The sequence below is a fragment of the Nelumbo nucifera genome, chromosome 1, assembly GCF_055504915.1.
Source record: "Nelumbo nucifera cultivar China Antique chromosome 1, China Antique-T2T, whole genome shotgun sequence".
NCBI classification, from domain to species: domain Eukaryota; kingdom Viridiplantae; phylum Streptophyta; class Magnoliopsida; order Proteales; family Nelumbonaceae; genus Nelumbo; species Nelumbo nucifera.
Window position 1 is genome coordinate 58582546 of NC_142649.1, and position 11227 is coordinate 58593772.

General features: G+C 39.1%; 1 long non-coding RNA gene across 1 annotated transcript; it reads left to right on the forward strand.

The window, feature by feature from the left end:
• Positions 1 to 476: 476 nt before the first annotated feature.
• On the forward strand, positions 477 to 1425 carry LOC104585844 (uncharacterized). The gene is made up of 2 exons (XR_016081323.1): positions 477 to 582; positions 652 to 1425. It is a non-coding gene; the product is annotated as an uncharacterized LOC104585844 (long non-coding RNA).
• The last annotated feature ends 9802 nt before the right edge of the window (positions 1426 to 11227 follow it).

Below are 11227 nucleotides of genomic sequence, written 5' to 3' on the forward strand. Positions count from 1 at the left end.
ATCAAACAAAGAGATGCAGCTATTGGACAGAGGAGACGTGAGGTAACTGTTGGGCAGAGGAAGAGGAAGGGAAAGTTTTACATCGATTTTATCGATATAAACTTTCCACTGATTTTCGATGAATATACTGACAAGAATGGACTTTTTCACCCATTGATGAAGTATATTAACACCTCTACCAAATGCCTGCAAAATCGAACCGGGATATAAAGTTTACCCCAATTCTCATTTACACCTCTACCAAACGCAGCCTAAATGGAAAGCTTAATTCATAAAATTACAAAATCCGTGCATTGCACGATTAGTTTGACAATAATTCAAGAAAGTATTAGGTAAATCTATGTGTGGCTATTGCATTGGTGTTTTCTGATTAAATTAATATATATGTGTGTGTGTGACGAATCATTTAAACCGAACTGCTAAGAAACGCATCAATGCCAACACCTTTTTTTTTTTTTTTTTTTTCATTCTCTTCTCAGAAATCCATATATAAGTGATGATTTGGGTTTGGTAGGAGATCTATTCCACTCTCCCTTTAGTTAATATTTTTTTCTTCCAAAGCACCAAGTGAATCTCTGTAAGGTATGTTCTTATCCATCTTTCACGTACATCTATGTTCTTGCACGTTATTTAATTTCTTCAATCTTTCAGGGCCATAGCGCAGTCCGTGGATTAATGGACAGCCAATATGTTTCATCAGGAGCAAGCAGCAGCAGTGAATCTGATCATCTCTCAGAAGGAAGCAACGGTGAAGAAGAAATGAAGATCATGGAGGCCCAGATGAGGCTAGAAGTAGAGGGCGCCAACCACAACACCAGGCTGGTACCACGCGTCCTACTTCACTGGAGCTCCAGCGTCGTCCCTCAGCAGCCATCAACACCACCTGGCTACCATCCCGACGTCACCGTTCGCTACGCCGAGGCCCACTGTTGGGTCTCCTACGGGAGCCTTCTGTCCATGCTCCGGCAGATGATGCTGGCCCATTTCAAGGATGACACCAGCGTGGCATTGCTTCGGCTCCAGCTCCAAGACCTGATGCGCACACCGTGTCCCTTCTCTTCCACCAGCCGGTTTCCCGTCGGCGAGGTGTACGCCTGCTTGGATAGGCTGCCTCTCGGCGGTGTAGTGTCGAAACTCATGGAAGCCATGGCCAAGAGCATGGTTTCGTCTTTTGATAACAGCCACATCATGGCCTATCACAAGGCAATTCGTGAGGCGATACGCCTTTTGTCGATAGATGCTGAGGGGCCTTTTCCCTTGTTGTATTCCCGCGACATATTTGAATCAGCCTTTTTGCTGCAATGGATTGATTAATGTGTTGAACGACTGGTAGTTGTGGAATTCGATCGAAATCCGCATTCATTATCTTAATGCTGTATTAATTTGAAGTTGAATAAAATTTCAGAATGCTCTGTTGAAATTTCACTGCATTATGGCCATAACAAAATTTCAGTATATATGAAAAGTTATGATTGGATTATCACGTCGAAATTGTTAAGTGTTCGACTATGGTCCCGGAAAATTTTCATCATCGACTAAGAGTTCAGAATATGTTCGATATTTAGAACCCTAGAAATCCCCCAAACATAATGAAACAGAATCATGGAAAGCAGAAGCGTGAAGCAAGGCATAAGTACATAAGGCATCACTTTGACAACTGACAAAAAATGGCAACTTTACTTCTTCGTTTGTCTTCTTTTAATGGAGAGGGTGTATTTGGGTTGATAGAAAATAAGACATAAAAAGAAATATAATTGATGGAATGTATTTTAAAGAATTTTTTGTTTTGAAAATTCTTCCCCCAACTTTTGTTCTTCTCTTATTTAAATATCAGAGAAGGTTTTGTACATTCTAGACCCTATTCACCTCCTTATACCTCCTAACTTGTACCCTCAAAATTTGTAGTGGGTTGGAATTTCAAAATCCAACACCCCCTCCCCCAATATTTCCCATTAAATATAAGCAATAAATAAATAAAATAACATGAACAATAATAAAAGATTCTTATTATTTGATTAAAACATGTAGAAAATACAGAAGCTATCAATTATTATTCACATAAAATTCAAAATATTATTAGGGAAAATTCCCGATTAGTACCCTATACTTTGAGTCTAGTGCTATTTTGGTCCCTAAACTTTAAAATGCGACAATTCAGTACCCAAACATTCAAAACGTGACAATCCAGTACCTGCCGTTAACTAGCTATTAACTAGCTGTTAAGTGGCATTGGAAAAAGACACAAATGCCTTTGAGTGTCATCTAATTTTCTTTATCAACATTCCAAACATTGACAAAAGATTAATAGTCTCAAATCCTTGCCAAATCTATTGAAGAAAGTTGGGGTCACCAAAATGCCCACACAAACATGACCCCAACTTGTTTGCATGGAACATGCAAGGATTTGGGACTATTAATTTTTTATCAACGTTTGGATGGTTGATAAAGAAAATTAGATGACACTCAAAGGGAATTTGTGTCTTTTTCAAAGGCCACTTAACGGTTGGTTAATAGCTAAGGCTGCAAGTCGAGTCGGGTTAAGTCGGGTTGAGGCCAACCCTAGCCCAACCCTAAGTTCTAAACCCCAACCCGACCAACCAACCCTAACTAAATTCCTTCAACCCTAACCCAACCCAAGCTCATAGAATTTCTCAGTTTTAGATCTTAACTTAACTTTCACTACATATATTAATCCTATATTTCATTAGTATTTGTTTGTTGATGTTTTTTTTTGTTCTTTTGGTACAAAATTCAGATAAAAAAGTGTTAGAAATGACTATAGTTTATTATGAGTTATGACTTACGGTAGATCTTTCTTGGGCAACAAACAACATAGAGGAGATAAAGAATAAAATTTTCAAAAAAAAAAAACAAAAAATAATGTTATTAAGGTTTTAGTCTTTCTGATTAGGATTAAGTGAAGTGATTATCTTAAAAGAAATACATGATACTATGTGGTGGGGGCTATACAAATATCATGCATATAAACAAATCTATGTAAATTATATATTACAGGTACTATAGAGTCGGGTTCGGGTTGGATCAAGTTGGCTAAGGGGTCAACCCCAACCCAACCCAAAGTAAAGTTGGGTTCATGAATTTCAACCCTAATTAACCCTAACCCGAACATCAACTCGACCCAATCCAACACGAAACCCAACTTTTTCGGATTGGGTTAGGGTTGAATTCGGGCCAACTTGGCCCAAGTTGTAGCCTTATTAACAGCTAATTAACGACAGGTACTGGATTGTCACGTTTTGAAAGTTCAGGTACTGAATTGTTGCATTTTAAAGTTTGGGGACCAAAGTGGCACTAGACTCAAGGTACAAGGTACTAATTAGGAATTTTTCCATATTATTAAATTCAATACCTAATTCATAAGTTCACATGCCTTCCAACAATATGCAGGTTGGGGGGGTTCAAGGTTTAGCCTAATAATGTACTCTATCTATACCCATGCGGGTTATAAAATCTCAAAAAAATGTACTCACCCCAAAATTTATTTTAAAGCAAAAAAAAAAAAAAAACCCATTGAAGCACTTAAGAGTAGGGTGTCAACGGTATTCGAAAATCCAATTTTGATTTCGATGTTCGACATAATCGAATCGAATTTGGATAATTCAAATATCTAATCGGTCGAATTTGGATATGACCTGATTCGATTTGATAAATATCTGAATTTGACTGATTATTTAATTTTTACATATAACATATAAATTATTTTATATAATTTATATATATGATTAAGTTATTTAAATAATTTATATATTTATATACTTTATATCAATAAAAATATTTATTTTATATATTAATTAATTATCTAAAATAATTAATTAATCAAATTCAAATCGAATCGAATATTCAAATATTTAATTGGATTCGAATTCAGATATTACTTGATCCGATTCAAATTCAATCCATTTACACGCCTACTTGAGAGTGGGTACCTACCGGGTAGGGCAGAAAGGCTCCTCTGAACTTTCATTTGCCACAAAGTCCCTTGTGAACTTTTAGATTCCAACAAAGACCCCCTCCATTAATATTTTGTTAATTAACTTTGAAAAAAATTCTCATGTGACTATTTAAGATTTTCTAAATATCCAAACTACACTTTTTTTGAACAATTTTTAGAAGTTGTTTTCTCAATTTCTATTTGTTACTGGTTTAGTTGATATTAATTACATGTTGTGTTTGTAGCAATTCTAGGTTTTCATAAAAGTTTCTCATTTTTCTTTTTTTTTGGTTGCAATTTTCATTTTATACAAGTTTTAGCATGGAGAAGTGGTCTTTGTTGCAAAGTTCAGGATGGTTATTGCCACTATCCCAAAGTACAGGGTTGTAATCTGTAATTTACCCTTTATAATTTGAGCTCCAGGTTAAGCATTTACTAAATTTAGTAAGTTTGCTCAAAGTTAATAGGTTCCATGAAGTGAAGACTCTTCCAAGTCAGGTATCATTTAGCCACTTAGGTCCCTCCAAATATGGAGTTGTGATCAAACCCATGTAATTGCAAGTTCTTCATGGTAATTTCACGTTCTCTATGCCCCCAACCCATTGAGATAGTGCTACAAATGGTATTTGATTGTCTGATTTCAAATTTGATTTTGAAGTTGATCCTATCAAGGATAATCCGAATATGATTTGTTTATGATTGGATCAAATATAGATCCACTCCTATCCGATCCAATTTAAGCTGATTGGATTTGATTTAAATATATATATATATATATATATATATATATATATACACACATACTCATATATACTTTATATGGTATCTACAAGTAAAGTTGATTTGAATGTCATATTACTACTCTACTGTTTAGATAATTGACAAATTGTACCCTTACTATTTAACTATTATCTTAAACCACCATTACTATTTTTGACAATTGTCATTGCCATTAAATTGTATCCTTACTATTTTCATTTTCTTTTTCAACCTTTTTCGTCGTTTTTCTTCCTTTCCCTCAGTTTTTCGCTCATCCTTCTCTCCCCCTCTTCTCTCCTTCCTCTCTCCCTCATCTGTGCACCCTGTTCATCGCCGCCACCATCCCTGCCACTGCAAGCAGCATTTTCTCCCTTCTTTCTCCGCTACCTTTCTTTCCCTCTTGTCTCCCTATCTCTCATTCTCTCTTTCCCGTTATCTCTCTTTCTTTCTCTTTTCCCTCCTCTCTCACTTCCCTTGTTTCGCAACCGCTGCAAATTGTAGTAGGTGTTGGGAGAATCACGAAATCAAGCAAATTATAATCAAGTTTCAAAAACAGCGGAAATAATATTTTTCTCCCACTTTGTGTGAATCTGTTAGGAAACAATTTAGTAGAGCTTAAACCAAAGAACAAGCACACAAGAACACAACCAAATTTACGTGGACAAACCTTCCCGGTGTGGGAAAGAAAAAAAACCACAGTCACCCAAAAACTTTCACTATCAAGAAAGTGATTGTACAAGGGTTCTTTCTAAATAAAACTAGAGGCATACAATCAGAAAATCATCAAGAAAATAAGTTTCTTGGAAACTAACAAATATCTCAAGATAATGGAGAAATCTCACCCAAAATGGAGGTACTGTTCGTGGACTCAGATCTCACAAACCAGTGAGCCAAACAAGATCTCCACCATTCAGATTGAAGAACCTTAAGTCGCGAATATGCCTACAAAATTTTAGCTCAATCGGACCACAAACGACCTTCGATCGGAGCACAAGATGAAAACCGCAAAGACTGAAATTCTCTTCCTTTTTCTGCACGGGATTCTCTTCCTTTTTCTCTCTCCGTTTTTGCACGGGATTCTCTTCCTTTTTTTTCTCTTCTTCTCCCAACCTTTTTGGCAACCAACACCACTAAAAGGTTATTTCTTTTTCCTATTTTCATTTAAACAATAATACCCTCATCCATGGGCTAAAAAATACCACATGGGCTTCTTGGACCATCCTCCACATAAGAGGGAAACCCAACAAATCTCCCCATTTCCCAACTAGGTGGAGGGATTCGCCAACCCGGCGACCAAGCGACAAACCTCAAGTTTTTCTCTTGGTAATGATTTTGTTAACATATCAGAACCATTATCATCTGTGTGAATTTTTTCAAGTTCAAGTAATTTGTTGTTTAGAGTATCTCTTATCCAATGATATCTCACATCGATATGCTTTGACCTTGCATGAAATACTGAGTTCTTAGCCAAGTGAATAGTATTCTGATTATTACAGAACAGAACATACTTCTGTTGCTTGAAACCAAGCTCCCTCACAAACTGCTTCATCCATAACAAGAAAGTCTTCAGTAGAAGTGGTAGCAACTCTATCATTTTCCTTGTTATCACCATCCTCTTGTTCTTTGCCTTTCTTCTTGTTCTCCCGTTTCAATTGTCTACAATATTTCTTGATGTGTTCTTTCATGCCGCAGTGATGACACTCAACATTAACAAACCTGTTGGACTTACTTCTTCCTTTATCTTTGTTCAAACATATTTTTTGGCTTCTCAGTGGCAAACACCGGTAGATGAAATTGTTTAACATAAAAGAGATCTTCCATTTTTCCTTTCCAAGTATGGTAATTTGCACCATTCAAAGTAATCATTCTACTCAAATTAGCTTCCATATTCAGCACAAGATATTCAGTAACAATAACCACAGCTCTGATACCACTTGTTGGGAGAATCACAAAATCAAGCAAATTATAATCAAGTTTCAAAAACAACGGAAATAATATTTTTCTCCCACTTTGTGTGAATCTGTTAGGAAACAATTTAGTAGAGCTTAAACCAAAGAACAAGCACATAAGAACACAACCAAATTTACGTAGAAAAACCTTCCTGGTGTGGGAAAGAAAAAAAACCACAATCACCCAAAAACTTTCACTATCAAGAAAGTGATTGTACAAGGGTTCTTTCTAGATAAAACTAGAGGCATACAATCAGCAAATCACCAAGAAAATCATCAAGAAAATAAGTTTCTTGGAAACTAACAAATATCTCAAGATAATGGAGAAATCTCACCCAAAACGGAGGTACTGTTCGTGGACTCAGATCTCACAAACCAGTGAGCCAAACCAGATCTTCACCGTTCAGATTGAAGAACCTTACATTGCAAATATGCCTGCAAAATTTCAACTCAATCGGACCACAAACGACCTTTGATCAGAGCACAAGATGAAAACCGCATAGACTGGAATTTAAAGAATCTGCTCATTTTCTCTCTCCGTTTTTGCACGGGATTCTCTTCCTTTTTTTTCTCTTCTTCTCCCAATTTTTTTGGCAACCAACACCACTAAAAGGTTATTTCCTTTTCCTATTTTCATTTGAACAAGAATACCCTCATCCATGGGCTCAAAAATACCACATGGGCTTCTTGGACCATCCTCCACATAAGAGGGAAACCCAACAGTAGGCACTAAGGTTTGCTCAAGCATTGGATTTGTTCAAGAACTGGATTTGTTCAAGAACTGGATTTGCTCAAACACTTAATAAAGGAACCGACAACACTCCAATGACCTAATCTTCTCTCTCTTTTCTTTTTTTTCCCTTCAAATTTCATTCAAAATTTGCATCTACTTTCTGATGTCGTCATAGATCTAAATGATATCAATCATCGATGATAGAAAAAGTAGAGATTGACAAAAAAGATGACAGTCTAGCACTAGTTTTATGGAGGAGATTTATCTACTGAGTGTTATATGGTGTTAAGAAGCCGATTTGGAAGTCTGGCACAATTTTCGTCACTGACGTCTTTGTCTTTGATGCTGGGGCTGGGTTTGGGTGAACTAAAACCATTGTTTATGCCACTCTGCTGCTCTATAATCTAGTATGGGTTTTCCTTTTTAATTATATGGAGATTTCATCAAGACCTCTACTTCTGACTCGCCTTGGAACTCTAGGGACCGTGTTGATAGTGTTGATTAGAGTGGCAGCACGCCCATAGCTGATGCTGGTTTTGGTGGTGTTGCTAGTGGTTATGTCCATTTTGCTCGGCCGAAACAACTCAGTCACGCTCGATTTCTTCCATTAATTCTACGCTTACTTCTCTTCCTCGATCGAATTAGAGAAGCCTTCTCCTCCCCAAGGTAATGTGTCTCACCTTAATGTAACTTTACTCAGTCTCATGGTCTCAATTTCTGTTAATACAAAGAAAATCATTAATAACACCCGATGTTTGTTTGGTTAGCCACTTGAACCCCCAAATTGCCCCGGAATTCTTGATCAGACCCTTCCAATCCCTCTAAAACACCAAAATACCCAAAAAACCCAACTTTTAGTCCAAAAGCCTTCAAATCCATCATTAAACCTACCCGGTGCCAATGTGATGGCCCCCGATTACACCTCAACCCTCAGATCAGACACCACCATCAGACTCAAGACCTCCCAAAATACCTACACAGCAAACCTCAACTCAAAATACCTTGTTTACCCCTTCATCGCACCTTGATTTCATTTCGAAGCGTTAAATTGACCGAATCAGTACCCTTCTAGATCTGTTCGCTTCATGCCTAGTTGGGCCAATCTGACCCCACCATTCAACCCAGAATGCTCAAAAACCCCATCGTGTCAAATTTCAACCAAATATACCCATGTTTATCCATCCTTTTAAAAAGATTCCATTTCAATTAATCTTATAAGCTCACATACACAAAAGCCCTCCCTGCGGTCAGACCCATTTCAGCTCATTGATCTTTGACCCAAAAATCCCAGCCATTCATCAAATAACCCCAGTTTGACCGCTTAGACCTAGTTGAATCAAAGTCCCTCTCGGCTTGGTTAAAACTACTAAATTACCCCCTGGAACCCCTAAAATTATTCACATGCCACCACGCCCTAATATAAAATAGGAAAAATCTATGATATGAGAAAGATATGATATGGAAAGAGTTTTGACCGATCAAAATCCACCATTGAATTTTGATAAATAACACCTTACCCAACTTTCTTATTCCAGGGAGGAATTCTGAGTATTCATCGTCTCCTTCCTTGAGACGAAGAACAGAGTGGTGGCAAAGAGAAAAACCCCTCTTCCCCGTTTTTCCGATTTCCTTACATTGCTCACCCACTCTCCTTTCGATCTTCCTCTTCTACCATCAGTTCCCCATCCACCTTCCCCTCTAACGAAGGTGGAAGAGCTGCACATCTGGTAAGCCAATCGAAATCTAGAATGTTTGAGTCTCTACATCTCATCCATCGAACCAAACCGGCGCTCGGACAAGCAATCTGAAAAGTGAAACTAACAACCTAGACGTATTCCCTTCTTGTTGCAGCATTTGTTTTTCAGGCCAAAAATAAGATAAGGTAAGCCTGATTATCACCACGTCTTCGTTGTGATTTTGTGTTTCATTTAGTTATTCAAAGAGAAAATCGATGTTCTCCATGTTGTTCAATTAAAGATATTGTAGAAGATAATACTATTAGCTTCATTATGTCAGTATTCCTTGATCATTGAATGCAATATCCTATTAGAATGAGGTAGTTAGTGAGTCAGGTAGTCTATTGCCGCCTTCCCTTTCAACAATTTCATTACAAAAATATTTATGTTTGCTTTGTTTGGAGATTGATCTGAGGTTGGGATTTACTATGTTTATATTTTGCTCGTCGGTATTCTAAATCAGTATTTTGATACATTGATACTTCATCTCTGTTAAGTCAGTGCCAGGATTGATTTGTCTCTCTAATTAGGTTTCAACTTTCACGATGATGTGATGAAGTATTTCTGACCATGCTGTCACTCTTGCCCCCTGAGCTGAGAAGACTACCAAGTTATTAAGCAGTTTGATCCTCATGGTCTAAAAAGATAATGAAAGAAAAGTGATGTAGCATAATCCGGTCACTCCTAGCGGGCGCTCGCGTGGCTCCTGAGAGGTACCTGAGATGAGAGGTAAAAGGAAGAACTCCTGAGGGGTTTCCCGGCGGGAACACTTTGATTCTTAAGTTAGTATTGTGTGCAAGAAGCAAAAGGAGAACGAAGGCTAAGAGTTAGGATAGCGCGTTATTACTATGTTCAGGAGGTCAGAGATTCAAGAATAAGTTTTCCTTCTGCCCTGAGGGCTTTTATAGGGACATTCACCTTAGGTAGGACATAACCGCCACTGGGATTCTGCCACGGCCGTTACCTGCTAGGGCTGCGCAGGTGGCCGTTGTGGTGTATGCTTCGCCCGGATGAGTGACACGTTTCCAAAGTAGTAGGCACGCCTTTGCCTGTCGAGAGACGTGGACGCAGACTGTCGAAAGGACTGGGACTGCGCCGTCAGCAAAGGATATGGCGTAGTCTGACCGGTACGGTTTGTCAGTCGGAAGCTTCCTGGAGGGCGCTAGTGAGGCTCGCTCGCGAGCTATCTTGTGGCGAGCTGGGAACACTCCAGGATTATCCTTAGTGAAATTGGTCCTCGTAATGACTTGTCTGTTTAGGGAGCTCGGGCAAGCTAATAACTTTAGCTCGCGAGATACAGTTGCCTCAGAGTATCTCTTCGAAGATAGCACGGGGAACCCAGAGTTCGCCTTGCGGCGGACTCCTCCCCTCATGTACTGTAACGTAGCGGACTGCTTCGTGGGCTCGTCACTTGGTCGTTCCGGACTCCAATGCTTGGCTGTCGCTCATGCTAAGTCGACGTCTACGTGTCACCATTTCATAAGTTGGGTCAAATCATCCTTCATCAATTGCCCCCCACTCCTCGAGCTAAGAGTACCGCCTCAGCGCAGGGAGTTTATGAAGTGCGATGGACTGATTTGACCAAAATTCGAGTTTGATTGACTGCCCTCATTAAATGCACTTGCGGGAATCAAGAGATTTTCTGACTTTCCTGACTTTTTGGATCTGAAAACGTGCTGAGGTGGCCTTTAACTTCAAACGTCATGCGGCTGCGACTACCTTAATTATGGAAGACGTCACCAATCACCTTCAGTTTTCAGAAGGCGTGCGGTCAGGGCGCCCGCGGACCGTTGGATCTGCTTTAATCCAGGCCGTCAATTTGAAAGGGTGGAGACTATAAATAGGGGGCCCCCTCGGGCCCTATTTTCTCGCACGCCATCTTTCTGTCTTTGGATTCTGAGGTCGCGCACTTCAACTAGTCTACCCGGGTTCCTTAATTTGCTCCGTTCTGTCTACTCTGGTGAGTCCCAATCGCTGTCAGCCATGTCTGGGTACCCATACCATACCTATCATAGAGGCAATAGCCAGGATGATGATGCTCCCTCGAGCTCGGGGGGAGCTTGGGAGCAGATCCCGGAGGCTCAGGAGGCCTCTGGCG